The sequence below is a fragment of the Magnolia sinica genome, chromosome 17 (assembly GCF_029962835.1).
Source record: "Magnolia sinica isolate HGM2019 chromosome 17, MsV1, whole genome shotgun sequence".
In the NCBI taxonomy this organism is placed as follows: Eukaryota; Viridiplantae; Streptophyta; class Magnoliopsida; order Magnoliales; family Magnoliaceae; genus Magnolia; species Magnolia sinica.
The window spans coordinates 42,287,161-42,293,746 of NC_080589.1; positions in this window are offsets into that span (position 1 = coordinate 42,287,161).

The window sequence follows — 6,586 nt, forward strand, 5'->3', positions numbered from 1 at the left end:
CCATCAGGCCCACTATGATGTATGTGACACACTCACTATCCATCCCTTGTGCCTAGCTCATGGGCCCTTGTGTAAGGCCCAAAATTATGTATTTGTGGCCCTTGTGTGAGGCCTAACATGATATATATGTGACCCATTTGGTGAGGCCCGATGTGATGCATGTGAGGCCCTTGTATGAGGCCCAATGTGATGTATTTGAGGCCCATGGATGTGGCCCATGTGTCAAGCCCCAAATCAGGGGATGGACAGCTTTTGTGATGCCCCAAATCCGGCACTCGACTTCCATACACCAAGTCCCGAGTTCGGCGCACCACAAGGAAGATTTTTTATTGAATTTTTTATATATATACATATAACAATACCTGAGCATGAAGATCCATGATCAAAATACCAAGCAACACTCTCCATTATAAATCCTGATGGCTACAAGTACAATGCCCTTCAAAGGGTACATAAAATCAACATTGGCAAATAGATGCAATGCATCAAGGAAGCTAAGTCTTCCAAGCTACTCCAGCCCTGAAAAAATGGAAAATAGGAAGCTTAGGCAAAAAGCCTAGTGAGTACACATGTGTGCAGTGTGTCCTACATGAAAGCAAGATAAATATGCCACGAAAAAATCACGTATGGTGAAAAGCATGTAGTATGTAAGGTATGATGCCAATGCCAATGCAATACATATGCAACATAGGAACACCCGAGTCAATGCTACCGGCATCACTAAGTCATATTTTCATTTCTCCTATACCACAGCCATAACCGTATTACACAAATCTGTAACCACATCATCATTATCATATTGTCATGCCATATCATAACTGTATATCTCGGAAAATACCATGGTCGACACCCATGCACCAGACACTAGTAATCAACCTCGCATACCCGTCCTGTGGTGGACTTCCACCAACTGTATATCATGGAAAACACTGTGGCCGATACCCATGCACCAAACACTAGTAATCGACCTTGCATACCTGCCTTACGGTGGACTTCCACCCGGCATGCCAGTAGTGGACTTCATTCGCGCTTCTCCTCGCCGGTGAGTCAGACCGGTCCCTGTTTGCACCTCAGCCCTTAAGCAGGTTGAACCCACCTCCTCTCAACCTGACCTCGTTAGTGGGAATCAAATCCATGACCCATGTATCCACTCGACCCAATGGTGAGGCAACCCTAGCTAGTATAGGGGTTTAGGGACTTTCAACACAAGAGGCACATCATCCCCTACTATTTCCACACTTCTGGTATCCCGTTCATTTTCAGGGATAACCCAAATCATCATCATAGATGTACATTTCATCGTCAAGATCCAACTCATGTTATACGGCACGATTGTGGTATTTCAATCATCATGTATGTCATGATTATACATAAATTCAAACAACCATGATAAGGCATACGTTCAAATGCATGTGGTATGCATATAATGTCATGAATTTAGAGTCTACTTAACCTTTAAGGCAAAAATGACGTATAATCATCATATGCCACTATCAACTATATCAATCCATAATCATGTGACTAAACTGAAGAGGACATGTCTTACACATGAACAAATGCATTGAAGTACACTTGCACACACCATCATTCCATAGTACATGAGTATGATCAATATCAACATGGTTAGGTAGATGAATGTAGTATGTTAGGGAGTGGAACAACATTAATCAAGTATTAAATCACATGCTTCTATTAACCATAATTACTGACATCACTAATATCATCCATAACTATCATAATCATGAGCATTAATTGTAATAAGAGTTACATCATATCCTTCGAAAGATAGATATTCCATTAGTAGCTTTGGCCCAATATGATTTTCTTCTATTGGGACCACATGGTTATACCCTAACTGGGCCTTATAGTTAATGAGTGGTGGTGACGTAAAGTACATGCAGCAAGTGGTTATGAGATGAAATGCTTAGACATAACATATAGTAAATGAGCCATAGGATGAATGGTGCTGGCGAAACTCATATGATGTAGTGAACTTCTTCTTCACGTGAGTTGTTAGTAGATTGGATTTATAAATAATTATTGTAGTAGTTCTACAATGGTTTGGAAGGCACATGTAAACTTCATAAGATATAGTGAGCCCTAAGTTGAATGACTTGGTATATAATATACACATAAGAGTTAGTTGCGGTTGGATAATGCAAATTTATCTTATACAACGTAGTGGGTCCTACTTCCAAATGGTACTACAAGCAGATGGGTCCATACATAAACATTACGGTGGGTCCCAATAAGTAGATAGTATACGTAGCTCACATAAATTAAGGTAGTACGAGGAAGAACAGTTCAGATGCACAAGGCACATGTCAACGGGTTCCATCATCAAACTGTTTGGTTGGCAAAATAATTGAAAAGTGTGGATAAAATACATACATTGAGTGGGTTCACAAGTGTTAGAAAGTTATACATTCAATTAACACTATTTCATGTCGTCTGACTTATTTAGAAATTGGATCTAGGTCATTTTGGAATTATATTCTAGATTTAGCTAGCCTAATGAATAAATGATGAAATATGTAATACTCACATGAAGGTAATGTCCAAAATCAATCTAACATACGTCCTAAGTTCACATACAGAATAGGTTACACCATCAGCATAGTACACGAGCCTGAGCAATCACACAATTCTCATATGCCCACATGGTCTTATGGCCACTCCATTATCAGAAGTCCGTATGGTTAAGTGGCCATAGATATGTCACTCTACTTGTCATAATAAGAGACTTTACTGAACTTATTATTATTATTTTAATTATACCATAGCTCGCATAATGGGGCAACCACTTTACTAAACTTTCACATAGTCAGGTAGCCAGTACCACAATTTCACATAGCTTAACAGTCACCTAAGCACCACATCATCATATGGTTGGGCCACACATTCCCCACATACCCACATGATTTACGGCTATCCACGTCATGCATAATCATAAGATTTATAAGCTATATATTCAACACCATTTTGCCAAATCTACCTGCCATTTATCCTGTCAGTGATCATATGGTTAAGGGCCACAACAATCATAAATCCACTTAGACAAGTAGTCATGCAATTGCCCCAATTTCATACAGTAAGGTGGGCTATAAAAATCACGCACTCACATGGTGTGGTGGCCCACACAACTTCCACCAATTCACACGACTAGTTGGGCCACCCAAGATCCCAAATTACCTATATTGTAGTGATCCACATGATTCCTACCCACTGACGGTCTAAATGAGGAATAACTATTACAATGGGTACCATGAAAACGACTTAGATTGTAGCCCCACACTCTAAAATGATCTAATCAAAATAGATGAATGGCTAGTAAAACATGTATATTAGGTGGTCCATGATCGGTTAAAAAGAATAGATGGATAGATTTCTCACAAACATTACTACAGCTCTAGGAAATATTTAACGGTAGACAAGTGATCAATATTGCTCCCGTGGCATGAGATTTGGATCTGATTTGTCTATGGGACCATACCCTAAAATGATAAGGATAAACCGATGAATGGCATGGATCTACATCATACTAAAAGGTGGAGTCCATGGTCAAGAAAGCATCCCAACATATAGGGGCACACTAGAGCCTAAGAATTTCCAATGGTTATTACTACTGTTTCTACTTGTAGCGTGGCCCACCTAAAATTGAGTTCTAGTTCATCTTGTATCCACAGGAAGGAGGTGGGCCCACTTCCCAAGTGACTGGAAAATATAGGCAGTGTGGGTATACAACACATGCACCTAGGTGGGCTTCACATGCATCACATTATGTCTAGGAAAGTTTTCATTGGTAAGCATGCAATTTCCTTTCCATATTATTATTATTATTATTATTATTATTATTATTATTATTATTATTATATTTTGTATAATTGTGGGTCCCATTGACATGGTGGGGTTCACCCCATGAACAATTTATACAACAAACAACATCATAGCTGATACCACCCATTAGACGAATGACATGGATATAAGGTACATACGTCGGGTGGGGCTCATAACACATGGATGGTCTAAATGATGGACGACTTAGATATAAAATACATGTAATGAGTTGGCTCCATGGTCTAACGGCTGACCCAACTTTAGCGGCAGTTACACATCACGGTAGAACTCAAAGGATTTAATAGTATGAATTTTTATACCCACTGTTTCTTATAGTGTGGTCCACCTAAGGTGTGGATTAGCCTCATTCTTTTTCTCATGACTTAAAATGGTCTGAAGGAGTGGATGAATGGCCTAGATATACCTTTCATCACCAAGGTGGGCCCCAGAAAAATCTAAGTATTTTGAGTATAATTTCCACCTCCAAGTGGCATGGCCTGTATGAACTTCTAATCGACCTGATTTTTGGGACCATGCAATAAATGGGGCTAGTAAGATGGATGAATGGTGTGGATTTAGCACATACATTATGGAGTGGCCATGATCAGCCCCACAAAACTTTACCCCAAAGGTGAGCCCGCACTCTCTGGACGTCCAAAGAGAACGTCACCTCCTCCACGCCCTTTCTTTTTATTTTATTTTATTATTTTATATTTCACATCAAGGTAGGTCACTTGAGAGATCCAGTCCATCCATTGTGTGTGTTCCACTAGATGCAGGGGTCAAGCCAAGTTTCAGATACATCAAAATTTCAGGTGGGCCCCAGCAAGTACTTTTATATTTTTTAACATATCTTCACATTATATTTGATGGTGTGGGCCACCTGAGTTCCGTGTACGGCTGATTTTTGGGGGATCCCACCATTTAAAGGAGACCCATCAAATGCATGGTGCTGATGTTAGACATACATCATGGTGGGACCAGTGGTGGGACCCACCGTCCCTGCCCATTCCAAGTAGCAGCAACTGCGGCGTCCTTGGACGCTGGACGTCAGCAACAAGGGGCCGGCGCCCCTTGCATATAATTTTTTATTATTTTTTATTTTATTGTGGGTTTTCATAGGTGGGGCACACATCAAGATAATCAAGTCCGTCTGTTGCATTCTCTGGTTCGTGACACATCCAACAAGTCCAATATGCAGCATGTTTTGACACACAAAAACCTCACAGCGGGCCCTAACAGTTTATCACTATTAAAATGGTATTTTTGATGGTGTGGCCTACCAGAGATTTGGATCGGCTTCATTTTTCGGCTCAATGCCTAAAATGAGCTGGAAAATAAGATGGACGATGTGGATCAAACTATACAATGAGGGGGGACGTTGTGGGCCCACAGCCACTTCCTTCATTTCTTTTAACCAGCATCAGGGACACTGCTTGCTGCAGCGTCCTCTGGACGTTGGCAGCACAGCGTCCACTCCACCTCCTTTTAATTATTTATTTAATTTATTTTATTTTATTTATTTATTTATTTATTTATGTATTTTTATGGTGAGGTGTGCACACGTGTGCATGGGTGTGAGTGTGTGTGTTTAGCCAACACAATGGGCCACACTTTGGATGATTTAGATGGCCTACAAAATTCTAATGGGGCCCACAATCAATGGGTCCCACATAAAGTCTATAAAAAAATTATTTCTATTATTATTCTTTTTATATGTATTCTCCCATGAATCCACACCATTAAACACATCATATCATCACCATTATTGATTATCATTATCACCATTAAACACATCATACTCTCCTATGTATCCACACCATTGATCACATCATTATCATCAAATCATCACGACTAATAATCATACAAATAATCAAAAAGAAAACAAACCAAGAGTAGAGTGGGAGTACTCACCTTGATAAATTAGATGGATGGTTGAGATGGATGGAAGGGATAGGGTTGATGGCCCACTAAGATCACTCTTCTCTCTCTCTCTCTCTCTCTCTCTCTCTCTCTCTCTCTCTCTCTCTCTCTCTCTCCATGTGTAGAAAATGGGAAAATCCTAAGGGATGAAGGACTATTTGTAGAGAAATTGTTAAAATGTGGTTAGATTCAATTAATGTGATCTTGGTTAGCTTAAACTAAGATTATGACAATTAATTCATGATTTGTAATTAATGGTGGATTAAATGAGCATGGGATGGCATGGTGTGATGATGTCATACATAGGGTATGGAATGGAGAGGTGTTGACTTTGGGGAGCATATGAGAGATGGGAGGTATGGGTGTGTGACATCACACACATGGGTAGAGATTCTCTCACTCATGTGTGGCATGTGCATGTGTGTATGACATGTGTTATGCACATGTGTGGAATGGAGTACATGGCGCCTTGCGCACATGATACACTAATGATTCTTCACAGTGTATCTCACTAACGGAGTATCGTACAGACGCACGAGTTGTACTTCCACGATCGCGATGACGGGGCGGTCAATATGAAATAGGTTTCGAGGTCTTGAGGTTCCAATCAGTTAGGTGTGTACTATGAATGGCTAATCCAAGTCTAGCTAAAGGCGTCAATCATTGTGTACATAAGCATAGAAAGTCATACGGAATAGACGGGGTCTTACAATCTACCCTCCTAATAAAAAAATTTGTCCTTGAAATTTCTAGTTCTAAGCACTCTATCAAACTCATAACATGGAATCCAAACATACATATCACCATATATATCAAACAATCATCC